At 43.6% G+C, this 13,022-nt stretch overlaps 1 protein-coding gene and 1 non-coding gene across 2 annotated transcripts in view; one reads left to right on the top strand and one right to left on the bottom strand.

Moving 5' to 3' along the window:
* The window catches only part of DST (dystonin), a 522,678-nt gene that overhangs the window by 329,455 nt on the left and 180,201 nt on the right, over nt 1–13,022 (bottom strand). The gene's annotated exons all lie outside the window — the stretch shown is intronic.
* On the top strand, nt 10,045–10,117 carry TRNAG-CCC (transfer RNA glycine (anticodon CCC)). The gene has a single exon. It is a non-coding gene; the product is annotated as a tRNA-Gly (tRNA).

Here is a 13,022-nt window from a genome sequence, read left to right on the forward strand (position 1 = left end):
AGATGCTGTGGGATCTTAGTTCCCTGATGACCAGGGACAGAGCCCATGCCCCTGTTTGGAAGCTCAGAGTCCTCAGCACTGGACCACGAGGGAAGTTCCTGTAACTACCTTTTTAAGGAAAAAAGAATCAAAGAGAGGTAATGATTCCAATAATACTAGTGAAATCGAAGGATGGTTCTCCTGCATACAGTGTGCCTCATTCAGATGTCATCTGTCAATCACATCCTTCCTGCATCCCTGGTCTTTCCATCATAGCAACAGCGTTTCATTGAAGGATCAACCCTTCTGGAGTTCAGGGTTTCTTTTGGGGGTGATAAAGATATTCTATATGTGATAATAGTATTGGTTGCTCAATTCGATGAATATTGTAAAAACCACTGAATTGTACATTTTAAACAGGTGAATTGTATGGTACGCATACTGTTTATCTCAAAAAAGCTATTACAAAAAGAAAAAAAACAGGGTATACTTAGTTCTCTATAAACATGTTTTTTACAGAAACAAACATATAGACTAGTTCATGCTTTAAATGGGATTTTGACTATAGAAAGACGACACTTTCAAACAAGACTGCAGAAAAAGGACTTTCATGAGGTAAGTGTCTTATTTTGCTTACACAGGAAAAGCGACAGAATCATTCCCTAAATTCAAGTAAAATCCAGCTTAATGCATGAAAAAGTACATTGTGTATTACAAATCTACTTATTGATGTTAAAAAGCAGCTTTTATTTATTTTAGCTTTCAATTTTGAAATTTCAGACTTACCAAAAAGAAGTCATAAAAGTTACATGAAGAATTCCCATATATCCCTTCATCTGCAGAATTCCCATATATCCCTTCATCTGCAGAATTCCCATATATCCCTTCATCTACAGAATTCCCATATATCCCTTCATCTGCACGGTCCAAATGTTAAGATCATTCTCTACTGTAATATTAGAAACCTACTAAAATGACATAAAATGACAAAATGATACAACAGAAAAGAACAAAAAAAAATTATTAAAGAAGAGTTTAAGAGATTAAACTTAAATTTAAGAGATTAAAGAGATTTCCATAAATCCCAAGGTTTCTTGGAGGCAGGATGAGATCAGAAGTCAACGTGGGCCTTAATGGCAATACACTCTTTTAATGGCTTCTCTCTGGCTAATTACTAACAGGGGATCCCAACTGCACCTGTAGACTGAATGCAGCTGCCAGGGGCTGATCACAAGATGCCCTGGAAGGATGCATTGGGTCCAGGAAATGAAATCTCACTGCTGTCCTACAGACAAGGGTTGGGGGCAAATATACTACTTGCTGCAGTCAGAGCCACCCTGGTACCAAATGCCTTCAACCATGCAACACACAAGAGGATCCATCAGCATGCAGCGCACCTTCAATTCACACCACACCACACCACAGTACCAGTCAATTACATCTCCATAAAGCTGGAAAAGCTACTTGTGCAACTACTGAAAAATACAAGATACCTACACTTCACCTTCAAAGATTCATACAAGCATGGGCAGGGATCCTGGCATCTTAGGTTAAAAAAAAAGTCCATGAAAAAAGCAAGCTTGAACTCTCATAACAGCACTTAAAATTCCTTCCAACAACTTGGAAAAGGATTAACTGGGTTCTCACTGACACTTCAAGAAACAAAGTCTTACATCATACTCACTTTTAGCAAATAATTGTATACAGGAACTTGACTTACATATGAACTGACTACAGCTTTTGCTTTCAGTACTCACTGACAATTACTTAATGGACCTCACAGCCGAGCATCTGAAACCCCCAAAAGCAATTTCTATTAGTTTCCCAATCTTCTGCCTCCTCAGGACACAAATGTCAACCTGAGGCCATGGCGTGGAAACTCTCAAACAGGCTCACAGAGCTCGAAAGGGAGCAGCAGCTTTAGGGGCCGTCTTGTGTGGTCTGAGGGCCTGCCCTGCCCTGGCAAAGACCGCCCAGCAGAAAACGGGCTTTAAAGGCAGCTCCTCCAGGCTCCGGGACCAGAGCCGCCTTTGAAAGCCCTGCTTGCAGTCTCCTCTGCTCACAGCTCATACCACCTCCCCCAACATCCTCTGCGCCTGTCTCTCTCCCAGTCATACCTCTTTGAAGACAGGAAACCCTGCCTTAACTCCTCAGACTCCCTTCTTTCAATGTCACTCATTCAAAAATGTTTGCTTAACAAGACAGTAAGGGATACAAGGTTGATTTTTTCTTGATTATTGTATTTGTTCAACAGGGACTTATTTTAATGCCTACTATGTCCTGTATCATGGGTAAAATAAATCTGTGAGAGTAACACCTTTACAGAAAGTAGTTCCATCTTGTTTATCCTTAGGAATTTGGCACCTGTGGCCATGTGTTCTAATTTTGTCCTTAAATATTCCAGTCATATTCACAAAAACATTAATTCAGGCCTCAGCTCTCTGATCATTTACCTAATTATGTCAAAGTGCCTCTTCTCTCTGCCTGGATCAAGTCAACATGTCCCAGATTTTCTCTACGATCAATAAATTGAGAAAGAGAGAGAGAAGGCCTTAAAGGGGTCACGTTGTAAACTACCATTTCCCTCAAGACACATGGTCTAATCTCACGAGGAACTCTTATTCTCTATCACCTACACTGTTCACCGTTCCAGAATGTACTCAGAGTAAGTACAAACCTAAGGTTTGAGGATATTTTCGTTATTATCATGGAAGCTCCCCTCTAATGTAACTGAGCACTATAAATACACAAATTAATAATAATCCACCTGAACTGACAGTGACTACAGTTCAATAACAGGAAGTCGCCCACCCGTCTAACCACCTGCTCCTTAAAGGCAAAACTTTTTCCAGCACGAGCACAAATGCACACACATACTTACACACACACACACACACATGCGGTCCCAGGTGCCCTGCAAAGACACAAGGACACAGTCCTGGTCTGACCACTCCTGCCTGGACAGGAGACTCAAAGTGAAAGTCACTCAGTCATGTCTGAGACTCTTTGCGACCCCGTGGACTATACAGTCCGTGGAATTCTCCAGGCCAGAATATTGTGATGGGCAGCCTTTCCCTTCTCCAGGGGATCTTCCCAACCCAGGGATCGAACCCAGGTCTCCCACACTGCAGGCAGGTTCCAGGAGCCTCTCTGAAAATAACAGCCCAACTGACCTGCGCCCCCCAGTGGCTACACTGAAAAATGCAAGTCAGCAGGAGCAAAGCAAACAGCACCTTTTCAAGACTATTTCCAATCAGACCACTGTAACAGCAATAGCGTGTCTTCTGGCCAGACACCCCCTCGGGTCACTGTCCCCTGCCTTCGGTGCCACCACAGGCGGGGCCTGCCTTGCTCTCCGGCACCGCTGGTCTGGGGTCCCGGGCCACAGGCTCAGGTCTCTGCTCCCCAGCCAGCCGCCCCACGGCTCCCAGCCGTTTGAGGCCAAGGACCCTGTTTCATCCAGCTTCGTACTCCCAGCAAGCACACTCTCCAGCAGAGAGGAGATATCCAAATATTTGGTTAAAAAAAAAAGGGAAGAAAATTGGGACAGAAAGGAGGAAGGAAGGATGTTAGGGGAGAAGTGGGGCAAGGGAAGAAGCAGAAGACGACAAATTCAGATCCAGCAAAAATGCACGTGACCGCCGGCCCCGGACGCGGGAGGGGCAGAGCCTGGCTCATCATGTGCAGGCAGCTGGGGTCCACACCACGGAGACCCCATGACCCGGACACCCCACGGCCTTACCCAAAGCTCCTCAGGTCGGGGGGGAAGCGCCCACTTTCACCGACATGAGACTTTCCAAAGGTCTCCACCGCCTTTGCCACCTCACACCTCCTCCACTTTGGGTTTAAAATATAGTCTCCACTTCACAGATATGAACAGATATGGACACCGAAATGCCATCACTTAATGCATCGCGTCACTGAAATGCAAGTGTTCTCTTCAACCACCATCCTAGAATTACAGAAAGACGTCCCTGCAGGAAGAAATTAGGCAAGACTTACGACTTCCAAGAAAAGCTTGTGAATCCCAACCAACCATCTGGCAGAAAGAATACAGGCCAGAGACCTATGCCAGGGCATCAAGGGAAAGGCTGTGGCATCAAGGGATGTACAGAAGGGTGACACGCAAACTGAGGACTGAGTCGAGGCAGAGGTGTAAGGGGAGCAGAAGTCAGCCAGCCTCGAGAGCAGAACCGCAGGGGTGGAGAAAGACGCATTCTGAGACCTGACAGTGTTTGGAGGCACCACTAGACAGACCCCAGTTAGAGAAACTACCAGTGTCTGGAAGAAGACCCTCGGGGTCTGAGTGAGACTTTAATTCCTGATCCCTGGCAACCAACAGCAACGTCGACTTTCTTCAGCAGGAAAAAAGGCATCTGTCCATTCAAAGAAAAACACTTAAACTGATCACTTAAAAACACCTGCCAGATAAAGAGAACAGATTTGTGGTTGTCAAGGCGGAGGGGGGTGGTGCAGGGAAGGACTCAGAGTCTGGGATTAGTCCATGCAAACTGGTACATACAGGATGGGTAACAGGGTCCTGCTGTAGAGTACAGGGAGCCAAATGTTTTATCCTGGGAAAAACCAACCATCTGAGTGCAGAGTCCCAAAGAACAGCAAGGAGAGATAAGAAAGCCTTCCTCAGTTATCAACACAAAGAAACAGAGGAAAACAACAGAATGGGAAAGACTAGAGATCTCTTCAAGAAAAGCAGAGATACCAAGGGAACATTTCATGCAAAGATGGGCTCAGTAAAGGACAGAAATGGTATGGACCTAACAGAAGCAGACGATGTTAAGAAGAGGTAGCAAGAATACACAGGAAAATTATACAAAAAAGATCTTCAATACTTAGATAACCACAATAGTGTGATCACTCACCTAGAGCCAGACATCCTGGAATGTGAAGTCAAGTGGGCCTTAGGAAGCATCACTACGAACAAAGCTAGTGGAGGTGATGGAACTCCAGTTGAGCTATTTCAAATCCTAAAAGATGATACTGTGAAAGCGCTCCACTCAATATGCCAGCACATTTGGAAAACTTAGCAGTGGCCACAAGACTGGAAAAGGTCAGTTTTCATTCCAATCCCAAAGAAGGGCAATGCCAAAGAAATGTTCAAATGACTGCACAATTGCGCTCATCACACATGCTAGCAAGATAATTCTCAAAATTCTCCAAGCCAGGTTTCAACAGTATGTGAACTGTGAACTTCCAGATGTTCAAGCTGGATTTAGAAAAGGCAAAGGAACCAGAGATCAAACTGACAACACCCAATGGATGATCAAAAAAGACAGTTCCAGAAAAACATCTACTTCTGCTTTATTGATTACGCCAAAGCCTTTGACTGTGTAGATCACAACAAACTGTGGAAAATTCTTCAAGAGATGGGAATACCAGACTACCTGACCTGCCTCCTGAGAAATGTGTATGCAGGTTATGAAGCAACAGTTAGAACCAGACATGGAACAGACTAGTTCCAAACCGGGAAAGGAGTAGGCCAAGGTTGTATATTGTCACTCTGCTTATTTAACTTCTATGACGAGTATATCATGCAAAATCCCGGGCTGGATGAAGCACACGCTGGAATCAAGATTGCTGGGAGAAATATCAATGACCTCAGAAACACAGATGACACCACCCTTAAAACAGAAAGTGAAGAGGAACTAAAGAGCCTCTTGATAAAAGTGAAAGAGGAGAGTGAAAAAGCTGGCTTAAAACTCAACATTCAAAAACCTAAGAATATGGCATCCAGTCCCACCACTTCACGGCAAATAGATGGGGAAACAGGGGAAACAGTCTCAGACTTTATTTTTTTGGGCTCCAAAATCACTGCAGATGGTGACTGCAACCATGAAATTAAAAGACACTTGCTCCTCGGAAGAAAAGCTATTACCAACCTAGACAGCATATTAAAAAGCAGAGACATTTCTTTGCCAACAAAGGTCTAGTCAAAGCTATGGTTTTTCCTGTGGTCATGTATGGATGTGAGAGTTGGACCATGAAGAAAGCTGAGCACCAAAGAATTGATGCCTTTGAACTGTGGTGTTGGAGAGGACTCTTGAGAGTCCCTTGGACTGCAAGAAGACCCAACTAGTCAATCCTCAAGGAGATCAGTCCTGGGTGTTCATTGGAAGGACTGATGTTGAAGCTGAAGCTCCACTACTTTGGCCACCTGATGCGAAAAGCTGACTCATTTGAAAAGACCCTGATGCTGGGAGGGACTGGGGGCAGGAGGAGAAGGGGACGACAGAGGATGAGATGGTTGGATGGCATCACCGACTTGATAGACATGAGTTTGAGTAAGGTCCGGGAGCTGGTGATGGACAGGATGGCCTGGCGTGCTGCAGTCGATGTGGCTGCAGAGAATCAGACATGACTGAGCAACTGAACTGAACTGAGGAACCAACATGAAAAAAAATAGGAAAAAGAACGTGTTTCTGTAAAACTGAGCCACTTTGCTGCACAGCAGAAATTAAAACAGCACTGTAAATCAGCTACACTTCAACAAAACAGAATGAAAACACCTGAAACAGTTCCTCTCAGAACTTACTAAATTTGGTTTGGGATCTGCTGTTTTTCATGAGCTGCTTGTGGGCAGAGAAAATCTGAGCCTAGCTGCTTGTCCTGCTCAGCTGGGCACACACACCACAACTTCCCAGCACCAGAACCTGCCAATCACGAGCACTGCAGAAGTGAAGCCTTGCATTCGAAGATTCACTAACTGGACCACCATTCCACACTTGCTGAAAACATACTCACCTGAGACGTTTAAGTCAAAGGCAACTTACTTCTTCAAGGTAGAAAAATATCTCTTTTTATAGATAAATAAATCACAACAAAGGCAAATACCATGATGCCCAGATCCTCAATGTCACTGACAATGAATTGCCTCTTATAATATTCATTCTTTTGACACTCACTTGACGCCTACTACATGCCAAGTACCTACCAGCCCAGGTAATAGGATCCACAGGTGGGTAAACCGATCTGCTCTGAAGTCCTGGCTATGGTGTTGCTCTGGAAGACAGCACCATGAACTTTCTAAAGTCTGAAGTCTCTCATTTCAGACGCACAGGCCTTTCTCCGTCATTGCCGCATTTCTCATCGTCCTTACACTCAGGGAAATCCCAGTTCTCTTAGCTGAGACACACAGTAGGCGACTTGCGTTTAGAAAGTCTAACCAATCAGTGGTTCTGCTTCTATTTCGACTCAGCTGCTGCTACTAAGCTACTCATAAGTTACACAGTCAGGAAGACCCACTACCACCACATGCAGCTGCACTATGTCAGAAATCAATACATTCTGTCAAACATTAATCTTGGTTTGGCTTAGATTTTGACTTGGTCTTACAAGGTCCTGAGTTTAAGGATCAGGTGGGACTGAACCGACTGGCACTCCGCCTCCTTCCACATAACCAACGCTCTGCACGGCACCGTTTATCATTCACTCACTCATTTTTTTTTTTTTTAATGAAACGTATTGAAAACCTACAATGTTTTATCTGCTGAAGACACATTAGGCAACGAAACAAAGAACTCTGCTATTTGGCTTAAAGCTCAACATTCAGAAAATGAAGATCATGGCATCTGGTCCCATCACTTCATGGGAAATAGATGGGAAACAATGGAAACAGTGTCAGACTTTATTTGGGGGGGCTCCAAAATCACTGCATATGGTGACTGCAGCCATGAAATTAAAAGACGCTTGCTCCTTGGAAGGAAAGTTATGACCAACCTAGATAGCATATTCAAAAGCAGAGACATTACTTTGCCGACTAAGGTCCGTCTAGTCAAGGCTATGGTTTCTCCTGTGGTCATGTTTGGATGTGAGAGTTGGACTGTGAAGAAGGCTGAGCGCCAAAGAATTGATGCTTTTGAACTGTGGTGTTGGAGAAGACTCTTGAGAGTCCCTTGGACTGCAAGGAGATCCAACCAGTCCATTCTGAAGGAGATCAGCCCTGGGATTTCTTTGGAAGGAATGATGCTAAAGCTGAAACTCCAATACTTTGGCCACGTCATGCGAAGAGTTGACTCATTGGAAAAGACTCTGATGCTGGGAGGGATTGGGGGCAGGAGGAGAAGGGGACGACCCAGGATGAGATGGCTGGATGGCATCACGGACTCGACAGACGTGAGTCTGAGTGAACTCCAGGATTTGGTGATGGACAGGGAGGCCTGGCGTGCTGCTATTCATGGGCTCGCAAAGTCAGACACGACTGAGCGACTGAACTGAACTGAACTGCTATTTGGAATTAAATTCTAAGCAAAGAGAGAGAATAAATGATAAAATAAACATAACAAATAAGTAAGTACATAGGGTTTTGAAGGTGATGACAGTTATGAAGAAAAGAGCAGGCTAAGAAAGGCTGAGAGAGTAATTTAAAGGACAGAAAGGGGGGCAAGCTGAGATTGCAGATAAAATGACCACAGGATCCTCGGTGGGAAGGTTGCATGTGAACAGGACTTGAAATAGACAGAGGAGCATCAGCCCGGCAGACCTCAGAGGGAAGACACTCAAAGCCAGGAAAGCAGCCCAGCTCAGGACTTTCAATGTGACCCTCACTGCAATGGGAAAACAGAGGCGGCACTTGGGCAGAATAACAGATCAGACTTGAGTTTTAAAAGATCACCACAGCTGCCATATTGAAAAACTGGTACTTAACAAAGAGCATTTAGCGAGTGCTGATTTTTCCTTTGGCCACGCTGGTGTGTCTTGCAGGGTGCCAGCTCTCCAGTTGGGGCACACAGGCTTGGCTTCCCCATGGCACGGGGAATCTTAGTCCCCCAAACGGGGACAGAACCACATGGCCTGCACTGGAAGGCGGATTCTTAACCGCTGGACCACCAGGGAAGTCTGCAAGGGCTTATTCTTCAGATACGAAAAATCATTCCAGCCCAGAACAGCCGACATAATCCTGAAAAAGAACAAGGCTGAAGGACTGACATCGTCAAGACGGCAAGGTGGTGGTGAGGAAGCAGACAAGCAGGTCAATGGAAATGAACAGGGAGCCCAGAAATAGAACAACACAGATCTTGACAAAGCAGCAGAGACAACCCAGCAGAGAAAGGATAGTCTTTGCAACAAATGGTGCTGGGACAACTGGACACTCACAGGCACAACAAGTGAATCCAGGCACAGATGTCTCACAAAAATTAACTGAAAATGGATCACAGGCCTAATGTAAAACTATAAAACTTCTAGATGATAACATAGAATAAATCTAGGTGACTGCTGGGTGGATGACTTTGTAATAAGTAAGTTTATAAATAAATGATGACTTTATAAATAACACAGTCCCTGAAAGAGAAAAGCAATAAGTTGGACTTCATTAAAATCAAAAACTTCTGCTCAGCAGAAGATACAAGAAAGAGAAGGCAAGGACAAGGCACAGAATGAGAGAAAACATTTGCAAAATATGCATTTGAAAAAGGCCTTTTATGCAAAATAGACAAGAGACTCTTAAAACTCAACAAGAACTAAGCAAACAACCCAACTGAAAAGTAGTAAAAGGTCTGAACAGACACCTCTCCGAAGGAGATGTACAGATGGCAAGTAAGCTAAGCACGTGAAAGGATGCTCCAGGTCGCGTGTCATCAGGAAACGGCAAAGCAGGACAGTGAACTATCCCTGCACACCTCTTCCAAGAGCCAAATCCAAAACAGAAGGCAACACCAAGTGCTGCAAAGAGGGTCAACCAACAGAAATCCTCAGTCGTCGTTGACAGAAAGGCAAAAAGCAGAGGCACTCTGGAAGACAGGTTAACAGTTTCTTACCAAGCTAAACTCGCTCACCAAGCAAACCATAAACCATGCTCGTAAGTATTTGCTCAAATGAACTGAACACTCAGGTCCACATACAGCGTGCACATGAAGGTTTACAGCAGCTTCATTCAGACTCGACAAAAATCAAAAGCAACCAGGATGTCCTTCAGTAGGGCAATGAATAAACACCCATCCAACGGAGTATTATTCTACAATAAGAAGAAAGTGAGTGAACAGGGTTAAACTTTATTCTTTTTTTTATTTTAGATGCTAAGAAAAGAAAAAGAAGAAAAAATGAGGGACTTCCCTGGTGGTCCAGTGGCTAAGACTCTGTCCTCCCAATGCAGGGGGCCCAGGTTCGATCCCTGGTCAGGGAACTATTAATAGACCCCCCGTGCCACAAGTCAAGACTCTGCAAGCCATGACTAAGAGCTGGTGCAGCCAAATAAGTGAATCAATGTTTTTTTAAGAAAGAAAAAGTGAGCTACCAAGCCACGAGAAGACAAGGACACAAACAAAGCCAATTTGAAAGAGCTACATGGTTCCAACTATGGAACGTTCTGGAAAAGGCAGACCTGTTGAGACAAAAAAAGGCCAATGAGGGCAGGGAGGAAGAGAGGGGTAAACAGGTGGAGGACACGGGATTTTAGGGAATTCGTCAGACCCCAAAGAGCTTTGCAACACTTAAACTATTGATTGTGCTTAACCATAACATATCCATATTGGTTCATAAAGTAAAGTCAATATGCCACACTAATACAAAATGTTCACTGAACAATAAGGAAAACTGTGGGGGAGAATAGGGTATGTGGGAACCCTCTGGACCTTATGCCCAACTCTCCTGTGAACTTAAAACTACTCTAAAAGCCTATTCATTTAAAATATTATCCCTGCCCTCAAAATGCTTACTCTCATTTACCTTGTTATCCACTTCCCACCCACTTCTAAAACAGAGTTCCGATGAAATACACAGATAAGGGATCTAAAAGTGGAAAATAAAATAACAAAAGCCAGGAGAAAGGCAGGCAACACAACTATTACACAACTTCAAGCAAGAGAGTTCCTTTTCGACGTTCCTTCGCTGACTTCCCTCCACCAAACCCCATCACATCTGTCGTCTCTGCACGCACTGATCTGCCCATCACAGCACCTACTCCAGCCGCAACTTTCCAGGTGTCTGATGATCTCACTGACGCCCGCCCAAGTCAGACTCCGTAAGAGCAGGTGGAGTCAGAGGGCGCCACAGTAACCAGGAAGCGTACGTCTGCAAACAGACTGAGGTGCAGAAAAGTTCAGCAATGAAAAGTTTCAACTTAAAACTGGCAGAGCCAGGATTTCCACACCTGGACTGTTAGACCCCAACACTGTGTGGTCTCGGTGTTACACGAAAAGTATGATAAAATTTTTGTGCTATATGTCACCTTCAAGCTGTCAGAGGTAGCAATACAATAACCATAACACACAGCTATAAGACAGATAACCAACAGTGACCTACTATACAGCACAGAGAACTCTATATTCTCTCTCTAACTTACACAGGAAAAGAATCTGAAAAAGAGCGGATTCACGTGTGTGTGTAACTGGATCACTTTGCTATACACCTGAAATTAACTCAACATTATAAATCAACTATACTCCAATAAAAATTTTTAAAGAATAAAACAAACACAACTTAGTGGTTAAGGTAGAAATCAGCCTAATTTAACCCAAAAAGACCATAACTGCTCCTAATTTCAAAGCCAGTCAATAAATTAAAACCCAGAGTGTGAGACGCCTTGTTTCATTCCCTGCATCTCCCCAGAGCCGGGTCCACTGCTGATGGGACACGCTCTGACGGCAGGGTGCGTTCCTCTATCTACTGAGTCCTGCGACGTAATGAGGATTTGAAAAGGTGAACTAGACTGCTACCCACACTAGTTTTTGCTACACCCTTAAAGTGGGGCTCTGGGTAAAACCTGCCGTCTTTAAACATGGAAACAAAGAAATAACCAGCCAGGAAACTGAATTATTGAGGAGTTAAGGTAGGAGCTGGAGAAAGGAACGCTCTGTTTATAAAATCTCTCTGGACTATATGCACACAGCCTTAGAGCTACCACATCCCACAATAATTTAACTTTTAAAAGGACTCTGGCCATACAATTACCAGGAGAGATCTTAACAGCATTCCTGTTAGATAATAAAGTCTCTTCAAAAGGGAAGAGAATGATAAACATTACCTAGGAAAACTGGGTATTATTTTAGAAGCTCAGAAATTCTCTTCCATGGGGCCCCAATTTAGACAAACACTAATCCTCACACCAGCTATGTGACTAAAATTGTCTGCAAAGAGCAGTTGTTCAACTGACGCTGTGGCTGCATCTGTAATGTCATAGTTAAAAAATGTGGTGTCATTTAAGGAGACGCTAGAATTTTTTGAACCTAGAGAAGTAAAACATCTAAAAACATTAAATTGCAAAAATTGTTATTTCTAGCAATTCTAAATATATAAATAATCATCAAAGACGTACAAAAACTATGGGTCAAAATACTCAAGTACGTGTTTTGGTTTTGAGTTTTTATGGGAAAAGTGCTGAGACTCCATTTTCAGAAATGTAGAAATATCTGCACACAAACTACACATGCAAAACAACAGGATCCATCACAACTAGAGGACAAAATTGCATTAAACACCGAGGGTCATTAATAGCTGGAGATCGTAGGTTTCCCCAAGAATCTGATAAATTCAGTGGGCTTTCTTCCAAGTGCACACAGAAGGTGAAAACAAACACAAAATTTTACCTACATTCTTAAGGAGGGTATGACCTTTTAACCTCAGCTTAAAAACTTCAAACCTGGAGAGAAACCCCACTGCAAGATTATGTCAGACTCACGAGGCTCCTGCTCTGGCCAGCAAGCGCATGGGGCAATGACTTACACATAAAGCGAGAAATATTCCAGTGAGAAAGGAATACCAACATGACTAATAAAATGCATTCTGAAAGGGAAATCACAAAGGAAGCAGGGAAAAGTTGCACCTCATACCATGGGTCAGGCTATTTTAAACATAAGCACTGGGCCAGGTGAAGAGAGCTGAGCCATCCAAATCTCAGCATTTAAATAGCATAATTTTAGACGTTTAGCCAACTTCTGTTCTATAAGCACTTAATCCTTTGGTAAAACCAAATGTCAGATGTATATATTAAGAGACACTGGGTAAATTTTCAGTATAACATCTGAATTCTTTTACAGCAGGGAAAATAAATTTCACAGAAGACTTAATTAATTTAACAGCTGAATCATGAG

Source organism: Budorcas taxicolor, chromosome 11 (genome assembly GCF_023091745.1).
Source record: "Budorcas taxicolor isolate Tak-1 chromosome 11, Takin1.1, whole genome shotgun sequence".
NCBI lineage: Eukaryota > Metazoa > Chordata > Mammalia > Artiodactyla > Bovidae > Budorcas > Budorcas taxicolor.